The sequence below is a fragment of the Manis pentadactyla genome, chromosome 7 (genome assembly GCF_030020395.1).
Source record: "Manis pentadactyla isolate mManPen7 chromosome 7, mManPen7.hap1, whole genome shotgun sequence".
In the NCBI taxonomy this organism is placed as follows: domain Eukaryota; kingdom Metazoa; phylum Chordata; class Mammalia; order Pholidota; family Manidae; genus Manis; species Manis pentadactyla.
In genome coordinates this window covers 3757155-3783276 of record NC_080025.1, presented here as the reverse complement: position 1 = coordinate 3783276, position 26122 = coordinate 3757155, and the positions used below count along the sequence as shown (strand labels likewise).

Below are 26122 nucleotides of genomic sequence, written 5' to 3'. Positions count from 1 at the left end.
CGTGCACCGAGGTTTGGAACTTCCTGTCTCAGTTAAGATACCAAACAAGTTGTGTTTCCTTCACAAATAAGCTATTACATCAAGCCCTGTTCCTATAATTTCAGGTTTTTGTCTCCATTCCAACATTTTCTTTGGCAAATGTAGAAACATTCTAATTAAAGTGGGGAGGAAAACAAGCATCATTCATCACGATAAGAATAATGCACAAAAGAACATCCTCGTTTTTTCATTCTTTCGCTAAGTTATGCTCTACTTTAAACAGCTTGGGCACTGGCGTCATGCAGTCCCGGACTAATTCCTAGGTAATGACTTAAAGCGAGCCTGAGTCACTGGAGGAAGAAATTCCAAAGGTATCAATAATTCCTGTCACAAGTTTAACATGCTCTTAAAAATACCCTTCCGGGCCCAGGCGGAAGGCATTGCTTAGGTAACCACATAACGACATCAAGGTTTCTTTTTAAGATGCTGAGATTAGAACAGGACTTCCTATTTGTGACCAGGCAGCCTGAGTTGAAAGGAATATTCTCACTTCCCAGGAGCTCTTGTAATGTTTGCTTTTATCAAAACTTTGGAGAGCTGTATCTTTGCTTTAAGAAATCCCATCTAAATAGGTTTAGTGCTTTTTAAATTCACAGCGGAATCAGAAGTAGTCAGATCTGCCTTCCCGCTGCTCCCCGGGTGGGGGACATACACACACATGTGCCTGCACGCACACACGCATGTGTTTTAGTAGAGTGCAAGTGACAGCCAAAGCGCCTTTTCCTCTCATTTAAAACCAGTGTAATCTGGAAACTCAAAATGTGAGGTGCGCCCGCCAAGAGAACTGCAGGTGTGTAACTACAGTGAGAAATGACCAGTTCTGGTGAGGTCCAGGCTTTTCCCTACTGTGCTGACGGCCTTTCCAGTTACAACAGGCAGGAGAAAGCCCAGGGTCAGAGCATGAAAGGAGACCCCGCAGCAGCAGGACAGGAAAGCGCGCCCTCCCTTCTGTGCTGAGGCCGCAGCTGCTCACCATGGACATGGGCGCGGAAGTGTGTGCCCTCTTCCCCAGCGAGCAGACGGGCCGCTTCCGATGCACGACACCGAACACCTCTAGGAAAAGCCTCCTGACGCTGAGGCAGAAAGCCCTGCTTTACAGCAGCTGGGGAGCTGGGCCTTGGGGGCCGTCCTTGGGGCCCGTGTTCCCGTCCCCACGAGCAGGTACAGAGGGGCCTGCCTGCAGCAATGACCCAGGGCCATCTCAAGGTTACTGGCCTGGCCTCCTTTCCTCTCTCTGGTATTTGGGGCTGGGAACTCAGCTGCCTACGGTTTCTGGGGCTTCCACTTGGCCTCCTATTTCTGGGCCCCTCCACTGCCTTTGGTTGCTGTGCCCGACTGGGATGGGAAAGGCCTGCTCCTGTGCCGTGTCCTAGGCCCGCAGGGCCCTGTCCCCTGACCTGACGTGGGGTCAGCGCGGGAGCCCACCACCCTCCCGAGGTGCGCACGGAGGCTCCGCAGAGGCACCCAGCTGGTAGCCTGCAAACCCGCCCCTTCCTGCCCCTCCCCAAGCTCTGTGCCCCAGGAGGGCCTCGCCTCCTCATGGGGTCTCAGGCACAACTATATATACCCTTGTAGACGTGCTAGGCCAGTGTTGGCTGGACGAGGAGGACATTTCCTGGGTGGTGACCGTTCTCTCGTCACGGCCAGCATCTACTACATGTCAGGTGCAAAGCGCCAGCGGAGGAAGACAGAGGGCTTGGGCTTTGCCTTCAAGGGGCTCACAGTTCCAAGGAGGAATGAATGCAGGGTGAGCCCCGCCTTGGGAGGTGGTTATTCGGGTTCACGAAGGGAAAACAGCACATGCAGAACACGGTGAATTCTGAGAGCAGCTTAGAGGTTGAGAAAAGCAGGACTATCTTGGAGGCTATGTTGCTGGGAACAAACTAGCAAAGAGAAAGCAACACCTCCCCCCACTTCCCCGGCCTGCTGGGGTCTGGCGGCTGCGGCCACCGCTCCTGGGCAGGCTGAGAGCCCCGGGCCGGCCGCTTCACCTTGGGTGCTGCCAGTGCCAAGTGGCGCCTGTCACCAGCTTGCCACCTGGGGACAGAGCAGCCCGTCCTCCCTTGCACTCCAGACTTGCCTTGGGAATCTCCTAGCCACCTGCAGCTCGCTGAGGCCTGGGGACGGCGGCAGACGCTCTCGCCTGTGTGCTCTCTCCCCTCACTGACAATGACGCTGGCAGAGAAACACCTGGCGCGCTGGCGGGCTGGGAGCGGCCACGACTCACGCCGACAGGGTTCACCTCGCCCCCAGAGCAGCTGAGATGCAGGAAGTGACAGAAGGTGCACAGAGCCACACTGGGGACTAAAAGGATGCAGTCCAGCCTGGCCGGACTCAGCCCCTGCCCCTGCACACTGTGCATGGGGCTAAATCTCACCATGTCATCTCCACACAGCTGGTCACATTCCCCTATGGTTCCCAGGCACACCTGACACGGGGGAACTGTATGTCCTCAGATGGCACAGTGTGGTGCCTTGAGATGACCACCACAGTCACGTGAGTGACACGCCACAGCTCAGCCCTGTGTGTGCAGCGGTGTCCGTGCGGACCTGGGCTCCTCAGAGACGCGCTGATGGACTCCCCAGACCTGGACTTACAGTCCAAGCAAAGACAGGAATCCCTCAGGAAAAAGTACCTGAGCCTCAGCCTTCAAGCAGCAATTCGACCCAGAAGACAAGTACACAGCTCTTAGTTTATTCGGGGGTTAAAAAGAAAAACAAGGGCGGGATCACTTTTAAATAAGTAAGTGCCACCTAAACATTAGAGTGTAAAAAGAGAAAAGAGAGAAACTGACTCCTGCAGGAGAACCGCTATACACTTTGATTCAGTGCGATTCATCAGCAGTGCTCGTGCCCGAAGCTGCAGCTCCTGGGAGCCGGGGCCGAGGCGGGGAGGGGCTTCGCCGCAGGCGTCTTCTCCCACCACGGGGCAAGGGCTGGGAAAAGCCCCTGCAAAGCGGTCCCCGGCCCGGCACGTAGGGGCCACTGAGGCCTGAGCGAGCCCGCACCTCACCCTCTCCTGGGACTCGGTCTCCCTGACTCCAGAACAAGATGGCCAGGACGTGCCCAGGGACACATCGAGGTTCGTTCTGCTCAAGGACCTTCACCGAGCCGGGTCCCTTGGGATTCGTAAGTGTTAAGTATCACAGTCCCTGACTATGCCTTTTGAAATGACTGAATATCTATGGCTTTTGCATCCCCGACCTTACCAGGTACAGAGCACCCACGAGGTGCTGGGCCAGCACCTCCAAGGTCCCATTCACTCTCACATGCACCCTGTGAGGCAGGACTGCTGTCCCCTGACAGGTGGAGAAGCGGAGCCTCAGAGGAGCCTTAGCCACCTTCCGGGAAGTCCTCACGCCTGCAGGCCTCCCACTGCCTGGGACTCCAAACCGGGGCCCTTCACACTGCGCACGACACCTTCCTGTTTGAAAACTCCCATCAGAATTACGTGACGACAGGTGGATTCACTCAGGACCACTGTTCCCTTCAGGAAGGGAGCAAGGAGAATGGAATTGGGTAGGGAAGGACATAAAGGGAGCTTCATTTAACTCTGCAGTATTTTATAAAATTTGCGATACTCTATTTACAAAAAGCCCACAAAAAATAGAAAACAACAGTAATGAAGGGCTAAGATTTGATAAAGCTCAGTGGCAGGTGTATTCATATTACACTACTTTCTATTCTCCATATGCTTGAAATACTTCATCGAATCTATGTAAGAGGAAAGAATTTATGAATGGTGATACTCCAAAGACCTTCACATATTCCCTTTTCTCACTTTGCTTTAGAATTTTCCCTCCACTTCTGTCCCATAGGTTTGCCCTGGCATTTTATCATGAAATATTTAAACATATAACAAAGTTGATAGAATTTTACAGTGAACACAATATTCCCACCGTTACCTAGATGTGCCCAAGAAACCACCTCTCTCCTTCTGCATTTCAATAAATGCCATGGATCCCAGTGAGGGATTCTATGGGCTGTAGACTAACTTGTCCCTAGTAGCACTGAAAGCTTTTCTATTCAAACACAAGATCAAAGCTAAGGTCTCTTGGTGCCCCTATAAAATTCAACCTTCCAATAATGCTGATACAGGAGGTACCAAATTCTGTGTCTCTCTACAGGCCATGCGTCCTGAAAGTTCATAGGTGTTTTAGTAGGTATCTACAAGCACACTGGAAAGAAGGCTCAAAGTTGTTCCTAAATGATATTCCAGCTTTTCAAAACCTAGAGGGCCAGAGACAAATACCTGTTAGGCTGACCACTCATCCCACACCCAGGGTGATTTCCACAGGAAGAGGCTATGATTTATGCATATATGGACCTCATGGCCAGCAGGGAGGGATCACTGCTACCCGGACCTATCATCCAACATCTGATCATCCATAAATACTGTGCAGGATCAAGACCCTAATAAACAACAGCCCCAGAGTTCAGCTGTGAGGTAGCCCGGAAAACAGTTAAGCAGTTATAAAAAAGCAGGCGTGTAGACAAAGGGAATTTAAATCAGTCATGGCCCTGGGGTCCCAGGCCCGAGTCTGGAGCCCGTTGTCACTGGTCCCCGAGGCCACAGCGGCCACACGCAGCCCACCTCCTCATCTAGCAGGCGCAGACCTGATCTCTTCTCGACGGCGGCAGGAGCTGAACCAGTGGACATGTGGGAATGGCCTTTATAGGCACTAAGCTGCTCTTCAAGGTTTACATTTTTAAAATATATACTTTTTGAAGAAAAAGTAACTATTGATTGACCTGAGAATGACCAGGCAGCCCTTCACAGAGCACACGCGGATCAGACGCCTCTGCCGTCAGGGACTCCAGGGTCGGCGGGACCGTCCCTGCCCTCAGACTCCCGTCTCTGCTCCGCGCCCCAGTCTGCTCGGTCACCTTCCAGAGCCAAGTCACTGCGTGAGACCGCGTCTCGCCACGGCTGGCATCGGCATGCCACACGAGGAAAACTGACTTCAGAGCCACATTCCAGATCAAGCCCCTTCTCGCTCTGGACCCGGGAACCAGCGGACTCCCCAGGGGTGGGGGGCCAGCTGGGCTTGAGTCTGAGGAAGAGCTGACCTCTTCTCTTCCCACCCGGGACGTCCTGCTCTCTGCGTTCATTGCTCGGTCTTCAGTCACACTGGCTCATGACGCATTTCAGGAAACACAGACCGAATGTCTTCGCTCTCCTCACGCATGACATGACTTCAGGCTGAGGCCCACTTGAGGGGCAGTGGCCCTGCTCTCTGTCCTTCCTCCGCCCTCCTCCAGCCACGCTTGTCACCCTTACTTCCAGGGGCAGTTGTTATGGTCGGAGGCTTAATTTTTTTCGCTGGCCATTGTAGCACACTCCCGTGCCACAGAAGACCCTACAGAGCCTGCCGCACCACCCTTCTAGTGCTGAGTGTTCGTTCCTCACTTCCCTGTTTTTTTTATTATCAAGTTTTCTAATGCAAAAAGTTTTAAACTGAGGGTAGCATTCGAAATGCAGTAGAACAAGATGATTTGTGGGGACAATATATGTCTTTTTTATACATGTCTTTAGGTATAGTGAAGGAAAAATAGTTATGAACTGAGGCTTCTGTTTTGATTTTATTTGGATGAGCATATATATATATAAATACACACATATATATAATTATCCAATGTATAGCGCTACGCCTTCACACCTGGGGTTTATGACAAGATATAAAAGCATTCAAATGGCTGGACACTGATTCAAAAATTAAGCTCTTGATACTGTACACATAATTTATTTAGTTGCAACAAATAACATATAGCAACATTTGAAAAATCACTCAGGAAAACTGGGTGCATTTTAACTAATGGGTTATGTTCCTTTATACGATGTAGAGCAGTACTGCAATGAGAGGGGAGAGCAACGGGCCTGGCGCATAGTAGGTGCTCCACGAAGGTTCATTTCCTTCCCCAACCCCCACTCCCCGGCTAACTTGTCTTCCTGAAAACATTTCATCATTTCCAGATGCCTGCTCCTCAAATGACATCCAGAGCAACACACACTGATGTCACAAAGCCTGGAATTTCTGGTGGGAAATCAGCATGAACTCACTGGATACTAAGATCCTGTTTTCATGTCAATATCCTCAGTAATAAAATGTGAGGAAAGACAGGAAGTAGAACATATAAATAAATATTCCTTGCTCACTATCAATTTCTACTGAATTTCTACTGAAAAAGATTCCTGTAAATTGAGGTACCAATTGTTCTTCAAGAAGGGAAGAAAAAAAACCTCAATAAGTGAAGAAAACATCATTAAAGCCTGAATTCTATAAAACTACAGGAGAAAGATGTCCTGGGAAAATTGTTGTGAATTTATCATCTAGGTGTTTTGATGATTTTATACTCAAATGTTCATGCATCAGTTATTTTAAAAACGTCTATCTGTACAAGCACAAGCATATTGTCACTGATCACCACGTCACTCTTCTAATGTGATTTCTGCCACCTCCCCTTTGATGATTTTTTCTGATGCTCTATAAGTAACGTCATGAACCACAAAGGCTCCCAGCGACCCCGATCCGTCTGTTGCAGTGTGAGCAGGGGTGCAGGGCACAGCGCTGGGCTGCAGGCCACCGGGGGAGATGGGCAGGAAGGGCAGGTGAGCGTGAGGCCTGACTGCCAGGGGGCGGCCTGCACGGCCGATGACGTGGGATTCCCATGGGCCAGGGACCTAGTCGGGGGACACGTGAGAGCTGCGGAGCTCAGAGCGCCCGTTGACCCCCCAGGAGGTGCCTGGACCCCCTGCAGTCCAGCACGCCCCAAGGGCGGGGGCTCACCCACCCCAAGGGCTTCCCCACCTCTCCCTTCCAACACGAGGTCTGCTTTCCCAGGAGAGCTCTCACGGACAGTTTTTGTCACAGAGCTTTCTTCTTATAAACATCTTTCTTCTTTCTTTTTTAAAAAATATTTTGAGTGAATTTTAGTTCTTGCTCCAAAGAGGGTTTACAGCTGGACAGCTGTGTGGATGGCCCAGGCCCTCCCTGGCTCTCAGGGTGACTAGCGGCACCTCGAGGACATTCACGGGCTGGCGGTGCCAGGCGTCAGGCTGAGCCCATGTGGGTGTCCTCAGGACCCGCCTGTGGCCACAGCCCACACCCCCTCCCCTCCCCAGCACAGCTCCTTGCCTCGGTCCCCGTGCACCCTCCTGTCTGCCACCTGTCTTCCCGAATGACCCCGCTCTGGAGAGCCCAAGGCAGGGCGGTTCGAGATGCCCCCACTGAGGGGTGCCTGCTCCGGGGGCTCTGATCACATGTCAGGAAGGACACCCACCTACTCAGAGGGCTGCCTCAGGGGGCACAAGTTACAGCATGGGTGGAGGTGGGGAACGGCAGGGGGCCCCGCCACGCTTCTGAGGACGGCTGATTCCTGCCCTTTGGTTCAGCCTATGTCGGGGCTCCCTGCACAGGGTCTCCATGAGTATTTGCTTGCTTCCTTATTTTCCAAAGCGTCTTGCAAGTAAGAATGTAGTCTTATAAAGAAGCTCTGGGCTGCAACCTTATCATCATGAACTTTGTAAGACCACAATAAACCATCCAGGCCGCAGGACAGCTATTCTCCTGGAAAACTACCAAGTGATATGTAACCACACACGGTGTGTGCCAACAATCATGACCAGGTTCGTAACAATCAACCACTGGAAACATCGCAAATGGCCGCCAACCACCTACCGAGAAACAAATCATGTTCTGCCTTTTGAGTGTCCTGGCGACCCTACAGCCACATGCAGCTGCCAAAAGTCACCCAACACTGCAAGTGGAGGTTTGCAGTGCATGGAAATCCTACCGCAATAAGGCTGGGGGAAAAAATCATGAGCTGAAACAAACAACAAACAAAATCTAAACCAGAAGGAGATCTTGTGATAGAAAGTGCAGCTGGAATTCCGTGCGGCCGGGTTAGAAGTCAGCTCGGGGGGCTCTCTGTCTGCCAGACTTAAATGACTCATTTTTCCTTTCAAATTATTTCTATAAAAGAAAGACATCACACAGATTTCTAGCCTGTGTAGTTCGGCCCGTGCCAGAGAAGCCAAACAAGGCCTCCGTCACCGACAGCAGAAGCACGTGGCTGTCACCGACACCCAGAACCCGAACGAGTTTCCCAGCTCCGAAAAGCGCTGGTGGGCAAGACCACCTCCCCTCTGGGAGCACCACTCCCACAGCCAGATATATTATTGCCCAGGTGTCTGTTTCAAAGAAAGGACACCTTCATTTGCTTTGAGAAACACTTTTATAGTTACAGCTCCTAGTGAACTTGTGTTCACTTCAAGATAACAGGACAACAGGAGCCACTTGGCACCATGGGCCACAAACCAAGGAATATTTGAGAAAAACCGCCCTGCCCCCCACGCATAATGGGCCAGAGAGCAGAGACCACAGCCCAAATTTGCTGCAGGCTTTACTTTGTAGATGAGAAAACAGCAGCTAAGTGTAACGTCTCCCTCTTTCTATGGGAGCTACAGAAAGAAGGTGTGTGGGGAACCCAGCCAAATGAGCAAGGGGACAGAGAGGCCTGAGGCACAAATCGATTTCAACAAAAGAAAAAAATTACAGCATTTACTTATTTTGTGACATTTATAAAGGCAAATGGGGGGGGGGGGCGGGGTACACACAGAATCCTAATGATGGGTCTCATTTGCTGACAGGAACATGGGCATGGGGGACAGGGCAGCAGGAGGCTCTAGCTGCCCCGTCACCCTTCAGCTGAGCCCATGTCCGGGGGAGGGGCTCTCGGACAGCTGTGGCTGTGCAGGGTCACACTTCCAGCTGGGGTGACTGCAGGGAGATTCAACTTCCCTGAAGCGTTCACCCAAACTGGCTCATTCAAACAGGAAACGCACGGGACAATGGCAGGACCGGCTGCTGTGGGCGCGTGTAGCCCTCCGTCTGCGTGTCACCCACGTCACCTCTTCCCACGGATCTGAGCGAGGCAAAGCCATGCCTCCCTGCCCTGTGGAGCCCCCGTCAGGGAGAAGACCTATCTTTGCCCTCCTGAGAAGTAATTTATTTGCCAAAGGAAAATTCAGAACATAGACACATAGGGAATTACTCTGGAAATATTAGAAAAATACAGTTTCACCTCCAATACCCACCTGAATGGCTGCAGAATAGTTTGCCCTCGTAAAACATGAAGCTCACCCTGTGGCCCAGCGCTGGAATGGGGTGGCCCGGGGCGGGGAGAGCTCCTGGCTCCTGGGATGCTCTCAGTCAAATCTGCCAGTCAGACTCAACGGCAAGTTCCTTACATTTTACCCGGGCTTTCAGACTCCTGGGACCTCCTGAGATTGCTCCCACTTGGCCATTTGTTAACCCAACACGGCAGCTGGGTCATGGGGGTCACAGAGTTTGACCCTGCATGTTAGCAGAACTGTTTGCATGCAAGGCTTCCCCCAGACAGCTATACCTTGTCACAACGGGATTGTATGTGGAAAATGCTGGCAGGACAGGACCATTTCGGGGTCAAGTTCCCTTAAAGAGTCACTACAAACTGCCTTGTGTACGGTCAAATTTTGGGAAAGATGAAGTGAAGCTGTAGCCAGCACTCAGTGCTTCACAAGATGAACTTTGCAAAAATTTCCTCCCCTGCTTGCAGGGGTCCGAGAGAGTTTGGCTGCGGTGGGCTGCGCTCTGGTAACACGGGCACCGCAGGCTCAGGGTGTGTCGGCACGCGCAGGCAGGACTGGGGTGAGGAGACCGGAATACAGGAGACTGAGGCTGGTGGGCGTCCTTCAAACAGGACCTGCCTCTGCGGTGGCCCCGGTCAGTCCGGTGGCACTTCCCGCGGGTGGCTCCCATTTGCACTCGCTCTTTCTGTGGCTGCGCAAACCCAGGGCTGTGACACGAATACACACACTTTACAAGAGCAGGGATTCACGTTGCAGAGAAGCCTGGAAGTCCCCTTGTCTCTGAGGTCCCAGTTCTTCCCTGTCATGTTTAAAGTGTCCACTGATGCCAAATTTAAGTTGTCATTTCTGATGACAAATTCCATGTACCAATTGGAAGGTTTCAATGACAGACAAGCCTGGAAAACAGAGGCCGTTTCCAAGGAGTGACCATGGCAGAGGTGTCATGAGGCTTTGAAGGAGACAGTGCCACAGAGAGAGCAGGTCTTGCACCCATGGACTGGGGAGAATTTCAGGGCAGAATCAAGTTTGTACAGGGGAACCTGAGGTGGCCACCAAAATAAAGCCCACCTGCCTGAAAGTGATTAAAGATAAAAATTTAGGACAACAGAGGGGACAAAGTCCCAAAGAAGGTGGTGGTGTGCACCCACCAACCGGCCCAATAACAACTAGAGAGAAAAGGACCCCAAGACAAGTATGTGGCATCCAACCGCCAGTTTGGGTCAAGGTGGCCTGTGGGCATTTTCACAGAACCACCTGTCTCGGCTTACGCTGGGATGATTTACAAAACAGACGATCACTGTGCCCAAAGGCCTTCTTCCTTGCATCTCACCCTCCCTGCTTCCTGCGAGCCGGCTTCCTGCTCCCCCCCTCAGGACTCACAGGTCCTTCCCTGACCTCCCGGCACACACACAGCTCCTCCTGTCTTACTTGAGACTTGTGACCACACCGTGCACACCAGCGCCTACCTCCGGCACTTTCTACTCCTTTAGCCAGCTCCATTTTACCGCAGGGGCCTGTCATTCTGACACCGCATGTAGAAATGGGCAACTATTTCTCTCTTCCACTGCACCAGTGTGACACACATGCCCCATGACAGCAGTGACTCTGTGTGTTTTATTCTCTGTTATGAGCCAGCACCTCCCAGTGTTCAAGAAATATCCGTGCGTGTTTGTGCATCTCTGTAACATCTAAGGGCTCTTTCACAGGACCCTCTGCCAGTTATTATTTGCCTCAGTCCTTTCTCCATGCATCAAGCTTAACAGCTCTCTGGGCACCTCATAGTCAGCAGGGCGCTGCGCTAACAAGGTGGGCGTGCTGAAGGGTGACGTTTTCACTCGTGAATGTGAGTGCACCCAGGCCCATAGCTCCATCTCAACCTGATGACAACTGGAATGCCTACTGGGTGCCAAGAGAGTAAATGCAGACCTTTAGGGGAGGATTTCTACCCAGGACTGTGGTCTTGGAGAGGACTTCATGGAAGGGGTAGAGCTGTAAGGCACGGGAAGGCTTAATCAGCAGCAGAGAACCTCAGGGTGCAGGTCCTCCAAGTCACACCAGCAGGAGCAGATGCCAGAGAGAGAGAAGGAAGCACAGAGCCTCTGATGAGAAGAGGGAGAAGAGAAAGGTCACACTGTGGAGGGGCGTGGACAGCAAGGGTCCCCACACTGCATCCTGGGTGGGGCCACATACACGGGGCACAGTGAGGTCCCCGTGCCCTGCTTTTCGTGTGGAGATGGGGTTCAGAGTATGCATCACATTATTAGAAACAAACAATAATAAAATCCAAAGATAAAAGACAGCTGCGCACGGAGCAGTGAAGAGAGCATGTCCTAACTGAGGACAGCGAGTGATCCAGTTCCCAGTGGCTGAGGCTGAAGGAGTGAACGCAGAGATGGGCTATTTGTGCTGGAGTCAGACTTGGGTTTGAACATCAGCCCTGCAAGGTCACTTGGCTTGACTAAGTGACCTCAGCGTCCTCACCGAAGCATGGGCTGCTTTACTTGGAGTTATATGAGGACCCAAAGATAATGGCAGTGCAGTGGCTGGTAACCACCCCCTGTAAGCGCATCTTTGGGGCACGTTCTTACATGTGAAGCATTCTTCTAAGCACTTTGCACACCCCTCAAGTTACAGTTGCCACATCCATTTCCCAGCATGCTAACACTGGATGCAGCAGCTGGGGGGCCTGAACCCAGATCCTCACTCCCCTCCCCCTGGGATGCCCGCCAACCCCAACCTCCTCATCCCAGCAATCACTGACCCTGGGCAGCGGGCCACCCAAAGCAAGCCGAAGCGGACGGAAGCTAATGCCCCCCAGTTTAGAAAGGTTCCAGTGTAATCCAAAATTTCTTCAGAACAATGGAAAACCAGGTACTAAACACTAACCACTTAGTGTTTGGGGGTTTTCTTCATGTAACTTCCTTTCTTGTAAGAATGTCTAGTAAGGACCATCAGATGACACCGTTCTGTTTGCACAGATCTGGATGTTTAAATTAAATGCTAATGATCAGAGAGAAAAACCAAGAGAAGGATCAGAATGATTGCTTTTCCCCCCAATCTGGGGCTCTTCTTGGTCAGTTTAATCACTTCTGCTTCCCAGGTACAAACAGAGCAGGCACGCTCATCCCCTGTCACAGTCAGTACCACCTAATGTACAGGCGTGTCCCCAGGTATACAGTATGTGCCTATTGGAAGAGGAACCAGAAGACTGACGCAAGATGAAGAGGTTCTGACACTAATATTTGAGTCTAGTCCTCCTATTTTCTCCAGGCGACTGACCTGTAGTAAACGAAACAATCTATTCAGAAAAAGAATGGGGAAAACCCAATTATGTAGCTGACTTAGATTATGTTTAGAAAATGGTCAAGAAGCATCTTTCTCTCCTAATCATTAAAACATTTGAAAGGCATCCTAAAAAAACAGGCTTAAAAAAGTTGAATATTAGCTCTTACGTTCTGAAAAGAGGCATGTCTTTGAGCCCTAAATAAGCACGTTATGGAAAGGGGTTTCCCAACGTTTGGGGCTTGGTGCCTTATTTTTTATCACTTTTCTTTTGCCAACCAAAATGTTGTTTAGAACTGATGTTAGACAGTGAACAGCTGCAGGTTCTGGCTGAGTGTTTTCCTAGAAATACCAGTTTGGGAAAGAATTTCCACCCATTTCCTTCTCACATGAGCCTCAACAGTGGCTCCAGCTTACTCTTCTCAAAGATCATGGTCCAAATGTTAACCACGGCCACTGAGTGTCTGGGAAACAATACCAGGTGGTATTTCTGGCTGTGGGTAAGAGGACAGACCGCTTCTGACCTACCCAGGGGGTGAGTGGGGCTCACCCAGCACGGCAGGAAACCCCCATTTCCAGCAGAAACAGGGGAGGCATTTTGCTATGTCACAGGAAGGTGCACACGCCGAGGGGTCCTGGCTGTCCATGCCTCCCAGTCTAGGGCTGGTTTGACAATTTTTTAGAGCTACTCTGGAGGCAGTTGGAAGACATATTCTGGATTAAGTTGGCCCTGGATCACTTAGCTCCTGTCGGGGAAACTAGTAAGAATCATCTTAAACTCTTTCTAGACTACAAGGTTATTGAGATTTCCTTAATTTGCATTTATTTTGGAATGAACACAGTATCTTTCACTTTTTTTGAAATGAGTAATAATAGGAAACCACTCCGAAAACCAATGGGATTATAATATTTTTGTGTTTAGTCACCTACTTAACCCCAACACTGCAGTTTTGGGGCATATTAAAAATGTTTCAGCTCTTAAAGAGTAAACATTTATCATCATGGAAGACATTCAAACGCAAATCCTCTGGCTCACTGCAATTGTCCTAAAGAAGTTCTAACAATGTTCTGAATAGCAGCAGCAGAAGTGTTTAGAGTCCGAAACTCATCCAGGACCACACTTTCTTGAACGGTAAGTTCTAGAGGTTATGTACATTTCAGCCATGCTTGGTACATTCAGAAGCTGTGACTGTTTACCTGGGGACACCCTCTTTTGATACAGCTACTGCGCATTTTATAATTTAATGCAATCTGGAGCTGTTTACGTATGTCTAGTTGTTTCGATCAAATGCAACAGGCTTCTGGGCAAACGCAGCTCAATGAAAAATTTTCAGCAAGACTCCAGCTTAAAGGAGAGAGGCCCCAGAAGGCCGTGGCCCATGCACTCCAGACGGCCTAAGAGGCATCTTGGTCACCTCCACAGCGGGAGCCCGAGACGCTGGGACGGCAGGGAGCATCCTGCACCCAATCTAGAGCGTGATGCAAGGCGGGACTCTGGGCTCGGTGACCAGGCAGGGTCGGGGGTGGGGGTGGGGGTGGGGCTTGTCACAGCAGGGGGCCGAAGGAAAGAATCTGCAGAATGGGAGCCGTGCACGGGTCTCTTGGACTTCATCCTCACAAGCCATTCTGTCAGAGTGGCGCTGAGATGAAAGCACAGAGAGCATTTCAAGCCGGACCGCAGCTGCAATCGGCCGAGGCTCTGCCTCAGATGCTAGTGAGCCCACGGTTAGTGCAGACGGTGGGAGTTACCAAGGAGCCTCACGGCTATGCCACTCCGCTATGGGCGGGCAGGGGCCTTGCTGGAGGGTGGCCTCCTTGGTTCTTCCTGCAGAGATGCGGCAAGGCCTCCTAGGGGAAGTGACCTTTGAGCTGGGCCTTCACTGATGGAGGGCAGTTGGACACAAGGACAGCTGTGATTAAGGTGCCTTAGGATTCAAAAAGATGGGTTTTCTGTCGCAAAATGAAGCTGTGCAGGTTTCTATGCCATTAAGGTGGCCTGAGCTGGTTGCAACCTTCCCCGCAGGTTAAGTAGCAAGCTCACCACCAGACGATTAAGCGTTTGGCAGAGGCTGCCAGGCAGCAAAGTGTTTTAATTCCCTTTCAGAACCAATCTTTGGGGACACTGTATCAGTTTGCTAGGGCAGCTGTAAGAAAGTTCCACAAATGGAAGGGCTTACACACCAGAATTTATTCTATCACAGTGTGGAAGCTGGAAGTCTAAAGTCAAGGTGTCTGCAGAGCTGGTTCCTTCTGAGGCTGTGAGGGAGAATGTTCTGGGCCTCTTTCCCAGCTTCTGGTGGTTTCTGACAATCCTGGTGGTCCTTAGTGTGCAGAAGCACCACCCGGATTGCCACTTTGATTTGCATCCCCTTTTTACAAGGACACCAGTCACACTGGATTATAGCTGACCAGCTCTGGTGTGAACTCATTTTAACTTAGTACATTTCCAATGAACCTATTTCCAAATAAGTCCAGATTCCAAGGTACTGGGAGTTAGGACTCTTTTTTAGGGGATGCAATTGAACCAGTGCAGAGGCCTTCAAAGAAATAATCAATTTATAAAACATTACCATGGCTGCTAATTGTGTCTCGCAGATTCTATCTTCATGCACTTGCAGCATCTCACAGACACTATGAAGTACCTTTCTACTGACCAGCCTGGGTCTTCTTTGTTTACTGTTATCTGTCTTCTAGAGCAGAAATCTAGAGAACAGGACCATATGCCAGAATCCACGGACCCTGCACTAGGGAAACTGTGGCCAAGGGTCAGGGCCGGGGGAGGTGTGAGCTATTGCACTTTATTTAGAAAAACCTGGACTATTACATCTACACAATTTATGCAGCTGTCCTTTTCATTATTTTCCTATGCTGTTACATTAGCGGAGGCTATTTAACAAAGCCAGCGCTGATCCTGACCACAAGCAGTGCTTCCTGATCCAGCCCACATCGCTCTCAAGCGGCAGATGCCATGTTCAACGGGGAAAACTCTATGTGGGTGTTTCACAACCCGCTCAAAAGCTGAAACAGGGCTGAGGTGTGCCCATCACCTCCCTCCCCACCTTCCTGTCCTCGTGGGCTCTTGTGGGTGACCACCCAGCCAGATGCCAGGCTTCAACTCCTGAGGGACCCTCCTACTCTATCCAGCCTCGCTAGTATCCCACTGGCTATTCGCTGGGCTGTGTGAATCTGTGGCTGGGTGTCTTTCATCATTTGGGGGAAAATCCTCAGTGGCAATCTTGGCAAGCCCTGACCCCGCTCACCTCTTGGCATTCCAGGTAGACCTGTTGCTCAACGCCTGGCCTCTCCCACCCCCTCCGGGTCCCCAGGCTGGTCTCTCCAGTGGCTTCTCCTGACACTTCTCCTTCAGCACACTGTGTCCCTCTCCAGGGCTTCAGATGTGGCTAATTGTTTTGATCTTTGATTTATAAATTTCAATTATTGTAGTTTTTTATTTCCTTAAGTTTTCTGTTTGAACCTACAAGATTTTTTTCTTTAGTTTTCTGTCCTCCTCTAGGTGTTTTCAAACTTTGATATCTTAAAGTGTGGCAAAATGTTACGGGCTGATGTGACCTAAGTCCTGACCCCTAGCACCTTGGAAGGTGACCTAGTCTGAAACAGGAGTGCTACGGAGGTGACTCGCCAAGATGAGGTCCTAATGGCACAGGGCCGGCTGCTGATCCGACAGGACCGGCGTCCTTACAGGAGGAGAGCCGTGTGAAGACACAGGGGCACACACAGGGAGTGCCGTGGGGAGGCGGCTGAAGCCACAGGATGCCCACGCTTGCCCTCAAACCACCAGAAGCAGGAAGGGGTGAGGAGGGAACCCCCACGGCCTCACGGTGAGTGCGGCCCTGCCAACACCTTCATCTGAGACTCCTGGCTTCCAGTACTGTGAGAAATAAATGTCTAGTTTTTGCCTGCCCAGTTTGCGGTGCCTTCTACGGCAGCCCGAGGAAGCAGACTAATATAGGAAAGAAAATTATTTTATAAAATGTGGCAGATCATTTCCATAAATAACATTTTCACCAGTCTGTTTTTGCTTTCTTCATTCTGCTGAATTTTGCCAGCAGTACTATTTTCTTATGTGCTCATTTATGTGTGTCTATGAATTGTTCATTCTCCTTGGGAAGTTATCCGTAAGAAATTTTTGAGACCTATGATGAAGGTGCTTTCTTTCAAAAGAATGTAGATTTGTCATGAAATGGGTGGGTGGGGAGGGGTTAACGGCACTAGCCTGGGACCTCAGAAAATCCACCATGGCTTGAGGTTTTTTTCCTCATGACCCAATCTGCACTGTAAAGCCAAAAAGGGTGACTTTGTGGCTACAGTTCTCAGAGGCTGGGTTTCCCCCTTTCTGCTGTTCAACGCCAGGCACATTCTCTCGCCTCCTTCTGTGGAGGGGCGCATGCACAGGTTTTCTGCCGCCAGCACTGTGGGGGTGGGGGGAGTGCTCTGGGGCCCCATCGCATGGGGGGCTTTCTCGCAGACTCTTCCCTTGGGGGGCCTTCCTCTCCTCTCCCTGCCCACCCAGGCTTTGAGAAAGGGGGGCTCAGGCAAGAAATAAACTCATACTTACATGGCCAATTAATCTATCACAAAGGGGGCCAGAAAATACAAAGGGGAAAAGGCAGTCTCTTCAATAAATGGTGTCAGGAAAACTGGACAGCTACATGCGAAAGAATGAAACTAGATCTCTAATGTATGCCATAAGCAAAAATAAACCCAAAATGGATTAAAGACCTAAATATAAGACCTGAAACCATAAAACTCCTAAAAGAAAACACAGCAGTACACTCTTGAACATCAGCATTGGTAATTTTTTTTTCTGGACTGGTCTCCCCATGAAAGGGAAACAAAAGCAAAAATAAACATGTGGGGCTACATCGAACTAAAACGCTTCTGCACAGCAAAGGACTCCATCCACAAAACGAAAAGGCAGCCTACCGTTCAGGAGAAAATATTTGCAACTGATTTATCCAATAAAGAGTTAATATCCAAAGAACTCATACAACTCAACACCAAAAATCAAATAATTTTGTATTTATTAAAAAATGAGCAGAAGCCCTGAGCAGACACTTCTGTCAGATGGCCAACAGATACTACAAAAGATGCTCCACACCACCAATCACCATGGAAATGCAAATCAAAGCCACAGTGAGATATCACTGCACATCCGTCAGAATGGCAAGGACCAACAAGCCAAGAAATAAATGCTGGTGAGTGTGAGGAGAAAGGCAGCCCTCGTACACTGCTTGTGGGAATGCAAATTAGTGTAGCTACTGTGGAGAGCAGAGTAGAGGTTCCTCAAAATACTGAAAGAGAAATACCATCCGATGCACCAACTGTATTTCCAGGTATTTACCCAAAGAAAACAAACTCGCTGATTTGGAGATACATGCACCCCTCTGTTTATGGCACTCATATATATAATGGAATATTACTCAGCCATAGAAAAGAATGAAATCATGCCATTTGCAACAACATGGATGGACCTAGAAGGCATTATGCTCAGTGAAATAAGCCAGAAAGACAAATACCATATGATTTCACTTATATGTGGAATCTACAAAAACAAAAGCAGCGAACAAATGAACCAGAAATAAACTCATAAATACAGAGAACTGGTGGTTACTATAAGGGGTGGGGGGTTTTGGGAAACAGGTGCAATAGATGACAGGGATAAAGAGGTACAAACTTCCAGTTATAAAATAAGTAAGTCATGAGGTTGAAAAGTACATTATAGGGAATATAGTCAATAATATTGCAAAGACTTTGCATGGTGACAGATGGTAACTACAGTTACTGTGATGAGTAGTATACAAGTGTCCGATCACCATGTTGTACACCTGAAACCACTGCAATGCTGTATGTCAACTACACTTCAATTAAAAAAAAAGAGAAGGGAGGCTCAGTTTGCCATACTGGCGAAATTCCTAAGGGCAAAGCTGTTCAATATTTTATCTGACTACCTGGTTCCTGCCTCAGAAATGTGGGCCTGCTATTTTATTATCTTGTTATTTAGTTGATGCTTTAAATGACTTTTGAACTATTTTACCCAACATGCTTTAGTTGTGTTGCGTGGAAGAGTTAATACCATAGCAACGCCATTCCCGGAGGCCCCAGGTCCAGGGCACCTACAGGTCCTTCTGCCTGACCCTCTCAGGTGCCCCGCGGCCCGCGCTGACTTTCTAGCGGGCACCATTTCACCTCTCTGTCTAGTTTCTCCTCTGGTCTCCCTCTAGCCTTCCTCCGCACGGCACTCCCGGGTCCTCGCCCTTCAGAAAACACTGCCCTGGGCTTCCGTTCCCCCCCTCCACCCCCGGGCACATCCGAGCGCCGGGCTGCTGTGCAGGGGCTGCTGGAGTGGGGCTGGTGTCCGGGCTGGCGCCTCCCCTCACTCCTGGCCGAATTGGAGTTTGCTTCCTTCAGTTCCACGGTCTAGTATTTATGGCACAAGTTTTTTCTATGCCTGGAACATAATTCGCTTCACTTTCGGTCTCTCTTTATTTTGGGGAAGGGCCGAGAAGGTTCTTTTTAAATAAGTGAAACATTTGGACCTAGACAGTCCGTGAAGGTATTCCGGCGGTTCACACAGCCCGCCTCTCCCTCGGGGGCCTTCCTGGCACAGCGCACCTGCTCCGTACCCCCAGGACTGCCAGGCGGTGACACAGCGCAGCAGCACCTGCGAGTGGGCCGCGGCTCTACGGCGTTAGATACAGCAGGTCTCTGAACACCCCTTACGGAGCCAGCACAGACCTACTTCTACTGTTGCCGTAGTTCGGCTTAGAAACCTGATCACCAGAGCACACAGGAAGAGCCTCTGGCTCTGTGTGCAAAACAAATGCCTAAAACTACTTTTTACCCTTTGTGCGCATGCACACACCCTGCACACCTAAGTCGGTGTTTAGTGGATATGGAGTGGTGTTCTCGGCATTAAAACTCTAACGAATGCCTGGGTTGTATGATGGTTTCTACTGACTGTTCCAAATTGCCTACCATTTCCATTAATGGCATTAATACAGACCTGGGTAGTCTGACCTGTCCCCTGCTAAGAGACCAGTAGAGGGAGCAGGTGAGCACTACAAGTGGGTCTGACGTTTGCACTGCAGCACAGGTATCTCTAGCAGGCTTTATTTTGCTTTAATTTTTATTGTAGTCAAGCAAGACATTCTAACCTATAAATAAAAAGGTCACTAAATCCTGCATCAGGACTTTGGGAAAAGGTAAATAATATATTTTTCCTGTAAATAGTCTACTAGAATAGTTTAAGGGCTTTCAAAAACCATTGTTGAAATTTTTTTTTTCCCTTGTGGGAAACAGATGCCAGGAACTAGGCACCTGAATGCCACTATAAATGTCCTCTCTTCACAGGCTTTGTACAATTTACTTCCTTTCAGTATGTCTTTTGTATTGGTCTTTGAATTTAGGCCCGTTCCTTCAAAGGAAACATTTTTGGGAAGTACAGTTTATTATTAATGTAGTACCCAAGACACTGCTTGAGAGAGAGTTTAAGAAAAAAAGTGTAATGTATACATATTAGATTATTAGGAAAGACTTAAATCATCAGTAGACAACCATACTTAGGTTCGTGAAGGAGCAAGATTGGCACAGAATATTTTTATACACTTGAATGCAAACATTACTTCCTTTTATGCATAACTATTTATTATACTTCTAATATTAATTCTTCAGAAACCATATATAATCTTTAGAAATGACTTTTACACATGGAACTCCACAATCAAGACTAATTTCCCACAGGAAGATTTTTTTTATATCAAGTCAGTCAGATGGATGGGAGTATTAAAAGGAGGTCATGTACTTTTATTTTTTTACTTCTTTGACATAAGCAATTTTATTTATGTTAACCTATAACCAAGAGAGATAATATATCTTATTGTAAATAGCACAGATGACATTTTTATCTTATTTTAAAAGGTTTCTCAATAATTAAGATAAAAATTTTATAAATTTAGATTAAATAAAGATTAATCCAGATGGCCTTAAGGTACTTTCAAAAGGAAGTTCACTTTGAGAGGAATTTAGATAGCTGAATAGTTATGGCCAAGGACTAGACATAATTTTCACAAGCAACAAAATCTGAATTCTCTACAACCTTATTGAAGTGAGTTTAGGAACATTTAATATAAATTTTCAATTCATAAGCTCACTTCAAAATCCCTAAAGAAACAATGTGTTTCAACAATCAGGACATTTTCCTGATTTCATTCTGGTCATGTGTGAGTCAGTGATCACAGACATCAAGACACTGCGAGAAAATGTTTAGTATTTTTTTCTATGGGGAGAAAACAGGACGCAGAATTACTGGCAAAAATATTATCAGGCTAATGCACTCATGTATTGTTTTAGCATGTCATCCACTGCCTCTTTAAAGTTATGACTTGTATATTGACCTTTTAGGCATTTATTTTGATGGGAAGATAAAATATTCCATGAAAATATCAGAGGATGAAAATATTTAAAAATCAAACAGCATTTGAGATAACTTTACACAATAGAAGAACTATACAAACTAAAATATTCCTAAAAATTCAGGGAATTTATGATGAAATCTTTAAAAAAAAAAGTCACTTGGATATTTCCCAAGATTCTTGTAAATAAAAAGCCTTTTCTTCTCAAAGTCTGTAAGGTTACATATTACATACAACGTGGCTTTAAAAAACAAACATTCCTCAGCAGATGCTCTGCTGGTTCATGGCAGTACAAACTGTAAAAGATGTGGGAATCTTCCAAGTTTCTTTTAAAAAAAAAAGTCATCTGTCATGTCTTTCAGACATAATTTCACAGTAGCCACTCAGATAAGTTACAATGAATGAACACTTGGTAACTTCTTAATTGAACTAGTCCAGCAAGAATGACAACCACCTGGGAAATCCCATGAAACATGAAGATCGCCTCATGCTATTCACCCTGATTCTTCCATCAGTGCTAACCCTCAAACCACTAGTTCCCGGGGTCCTCTGTCAAACAGGCGTCACACTGCTGCCAGGAGGAAAGACGATGGTCACAGACAAGGCTGGTACTGCCTCGGCCCCCGGCCCTGGCGCTCTGCACTTACTCTAATACGCGGGTGCGACGCAGCCATTAATGCAGGGGAAATGCCTGCTTCCCAGGAAAGGAAATTGCCTGAAAACACATCTGGCAAAGGGCTTTTTCTCCTCCTTTGGCAAGCAGATACTTATATTTAACAAAATATACATCTCCTCACCTTCTGCAAAGGTGGCTTCTATGGAGCCAATGCCCCATTCTAAGTGGATGAGGTTTAATTTCTTTAAATATAATGGGCCAGCTATTTTATGTTGAACACTATATACATCATACGTATATATGTGTGTGTGTGTGTGTGTGTGTGTGTATGTGTATATATATATATATATATATATATATAAATTGTGCTGACCTAGGCATTACACCTCACTTCAGAAACTGTATTCACAAGGTCCATCACGCTCTTCCATCTATCTCCACCAGAGGAAATCCAAGAGGCAAGGAAATGAGAAAAAAGTTACTAAGGCCAGAAAACTGAACATGCAGCTAGAATGTGTATATAAAGCTTAACTGTTGCAGTTAGATAATAGGTGGGGCTTCCAGAGACTGTACCCTAAGCTGGCACCTGCAGCTGGATTTTAAGTCTGCACTGATTTGTGCACTTCTGGGAGGCCTCTCCGAACTCACAGAGCCTTGAGGTCCACGATGCCTAAGCGGGCACGTGGGGGGCTCCATACGTGACCCGGCTGCTCCAGCTCAAGATGACCAGTGGCCACCAAAAGCCTCTGGATCTTGTCTCTGGGGCTGTGTCTGTGTTGCACGGTGGGCAGCCAGTATGAAAATGGCAACTCTCAGTCTTCTCCAAAGAAGGCTGAGTTTTGCTGTGGTAAAATTGGGGCAAAAAAACATACTTTAAATTCTCCTAAGTGCATCGCCAACAGTGTGGGAGAAAGGTGCCACTATGAGTGTGGCTCATGGATTCTTGCGATCCTGCTCCGCCGGCCCTTGATTTCCATCCATCACAGGCAGAATTTGCCTTCCGTGGGACACACATGCGGATTCACATTTCTGTTTTTCTACTGTCCTTAGGGTAACTTTAAGGGGTTTTTCCTTTGGTACCTTTTCCAAAACCCCATGCCTGGGAATTATCTTCCCAGAGTGCCAGGTTCAGGGCCTAATATTAATTAGTTCAACATGACAAGTAGCTCTGCGAAGCGACCCAGCGTCCGTGCAGAATGGCTCTGGACTCCGCTTGCGGTTCTCCCCACCCAGGTGAGCATGCGAAACGGAGCAGAAACACAGCCCTCCCGTGAAGCTCAGGAGAGGAACATCATGCTTTCCAAAAGCCAAAGAAGTCTTCTTTCTTTTTTTTTTTTTGCTAGTTATGACTTTTTTTTTTTAGCTCTCATGATTACATACGATTTGCAAAAAAAAAAAAAAAGTAAAAATAAGTTTTTCTCCAACAGTTTTATGTTCTGTGAACTTTCTAATGGTTTCTTCCATACACTGAGCATTAAGTCACACATAAACACGCTGACTGATTTTATTTAGCCAGTTTTTAAAAGGCTGGGGTAGGGAGGGAGATGTCCTCAGAGCCCCTTCTGGTGCCAGCGTGCCAGGCGCCCAAGAGTCCTGAGTGTGCCCGACTGTCTGCAAATGGCCAAAAATCGAAACAGTGTGTCCCCAGCTTCATTTCTTAGGGTATTTCAGAACCGAGAGCCCCTCCTACGGCAACCCAGCCCCTTCTAAAAATCAAGTCCCTGCCGGTGCGCGGAGCCTGCCCAGAAGCATCTCCAGGCTGACAGCAGACTGTGTGGGCGAGGGGAGCAGGCAGGTGACGTGACTCTGAAGGTGCGATGGACAAGGACCCCAGCACGGAGTGTGCAGTGAAATGCAGGACACCAGCGTGCCTCTAAGTGTGTCTGAGGACTTCACGCATATTTTCCTTTCACTATGGGTTTCAAAGCACACATTTGTCACACACACTTAACTGGGATTTAACAGTTCCAAAAGCCATGCACCCCCTTCCCCAGGCCAGTTGGACCCACTTCCATCCCTTGATTTGTGACTATTCAGTTAAATACTGAATATTAAACTGGTTCATTGGACAGTAGCAGAGGTCATACAGGCCTGCTCAAAAATTCTACTTGCTAGGCTGTGGTTTGGGGGCTGCCCAACTCTGCAAGGATTTAAAGTTGGTATCCCTTTTTGCTTTCTGACTTCCTGAGACACCATGCAAACAGAGCCAAATGTCTGGGAGAGCCTCACAGATTGCTCTGGGGGACCGGGGTTCTCCGGAAGGCTGTAGCCAGTCAGATCCACAATCACACCTACATGTGCCTATGTTTTGGGAAGGGCTGGTGGGTGGGGGTGGGACACCCATCAGGAGACCCTTTGGCTTTTCCCACACATTATGGCTCTTCAACAGTGCTCATGGAAGCACAGGGGCCTTCGCAAAGCCCGTGGGACACTGACCTCTTTCCTTCAGGAAGAGATTAGGTGCTAATTTTGGTGCCATCACTACGGCAAAGTGCAAGGAGAACCTGAGAGTCCTACAGAGAATGAATGTGAGTCTCCGACATTTCAGCTGATGACATGCGGTATGGGGAGAGGGTAAACATTATTAAGAAAATAAATAGCACCACGCACAGCTGTTCAGCAGAACTGTTAGAAAAAAAAAAAAACTGGTTGGGCAGGAAGGCAGCTTCTGGGAAGGCTGCAATAACATTTCTCAGTTTATAGCTTCATCTGCCGTTAGCTACCCTCTCAGCAAAGCACTGAACAAAACTCGAGGTTCTCTTTGCAAAGGAAGAGGTCAGAGAACTGCAGTCAGGCCTGGGTGAGCATGGAGGGGGTCTGGGCTGTGAGACTGAGCTGGGGTGGCAGCAGTCGCAGTCTGGTGTGTGAGCCAGAACCCAGGGACAGGAGGGTCACCGCCCACAGGCACCTCCAGCAGCCTCCTCCAGTTCTCTCCCCCTCTCCCTGAAGGACTGGGAGTCCAGGGTGCAGCCTTGATTGCAGAGAACACCCCCTGTTCTGCCACTAGGTTCACCGCCTGTGGAAGCCCTGTACGTGTGAAGCCTGCTCTACGCTGGGGTCAGTTTTCCTAGAGTGTCCTCCTTGTCTGCATTTCAGAGCCGGCTTCAACATGCTACTTTCTGTGGCGCAGTGTTCCTGTCCCCTTCCTGAGTCCCTCTTTCCTGGCCTGTGTCGGGTTCTTGGTCCTTCTGGAGGCCATGCCATGTCCCGAGGCCTGGGAGAGCCCCATTTCCACCAGCCTTGCATTTACAGTGGCCTCACTGACCATGCCACGGGCCCCAGAAGACCCTCTAGGTTCTAACTCAGGGGTCGGCAGACTACAGCCCATAGTCCGTTTTGAATGGCCGGAGAGCTAAGAATGGTTTTTACATTTTTAAATGGTTGATAAAAGTCCAGAGAAGAATACTTCATGACATGTGAGAATTACAAGAAACTCAAATTTTAGCGCCCACGAATCAAGCTTGGCTGGAACGCAGCCACACCCTTCAGTTGAGGACTGTCCACGCCGCTTTCACGCCCCCCCAGCAGAGCTGGTGAGTTGTGAGAGATGGGACAGCCCACAAGGCCTACGATACTTACTATCCGATGCGTCACAGGAAAAGCCTGCTGGCCCCTGGTGTAACTAGAGCTTCCCCAACTCCCTGGCAATAGTTTCCATTTAGGACCTACAAAGAGCTGCTCGGTGCACGTCCGACCTTGAGGGGCCCACCTGCAGGACCAGGGCCTGGAGCTGCTGCCTTCCCCCCGGTGCCCTGACGACGCCTCCGGGCTGTCCTCCTATTTACGGGGCTCCCTCCCTCCGTCCCCCCATTAGCCTCAAGTCTGAAGCTCCTCGGTGCTGATCTGTCCCAGTGCCCAGGACAGGGTCTGATCCAAGAAGCACCTGTGGAGCAGCCTCTTCCTGCACTGCACCTTCTCCTTACAGCACTCAGCTTGCCTGGAAGGCAGATGAATGATTTATAAAACCACAAGCGCAATATTTATACTTTATAATCCACTTTTTCAAATGGGGGACACATTTAGAAGAAAAAAACAGCACCCTATGTTTCTACTTCACATTTGGTCAGAGAATAATATTATCTGTTGGCAGAAGGACTGATTTCCATTTAATGGAAAATACTGATAAAGAAAAGAAAGTAACACTCCTATACAACACTCACTATTCCATGTCATCTTAATCCTGAGGGTGCTAAGGAGAAAGACTCATTTCATTTTACCAGTAGGGAAACTGAGGCATGGAGAAGTTAGGCACTTGCTTCAGGTCTTGTCTTCAATGCCTACACGCTCCCATCCATAGTTCACAGCCTGGACGGTGCGTTTTTATTAATTTGTCCCTTTGTTAGAAACCACGAACCAGAGTCACGGTGGCATCACACAACCTCTTCTACTACGGGGCGCTGCGGGAGCCTGAGTCCTAGCTTCCCTGCGCAGCAGATCCCTCCGGTGGCCCGGGAAGCCCACAAACCCCTTCTCAGAACACGACACTGCCGCTTTACTCGGACATTACGCAGCAAAATCAAGGCACGAGTCTGGCCCCTGTGCAGGACTGAGCTCCAGGGCCAGCTTCAGCTCTCACAACAAAGGTAGCTACGGTTCCTACTGATGAGAAAGCCACAGGGAGTGG

The 26122-nt window shown here is 48.8% G+C and overlaps 1 protein-coding gene across 4 annotated transcripts in view; it reads right to left on the bottom strand.

Moving 5' to 3' along the window:
* MCPH1 (microcephalin 1) overlaps window positions 1-26122 on the bottom strand; it is a 190415-nt gene that overhangs the window by 28393 nt on the left and 135900 nt on the right. The gene's annotated exons all lie outside the window — the stretch shown is intronic.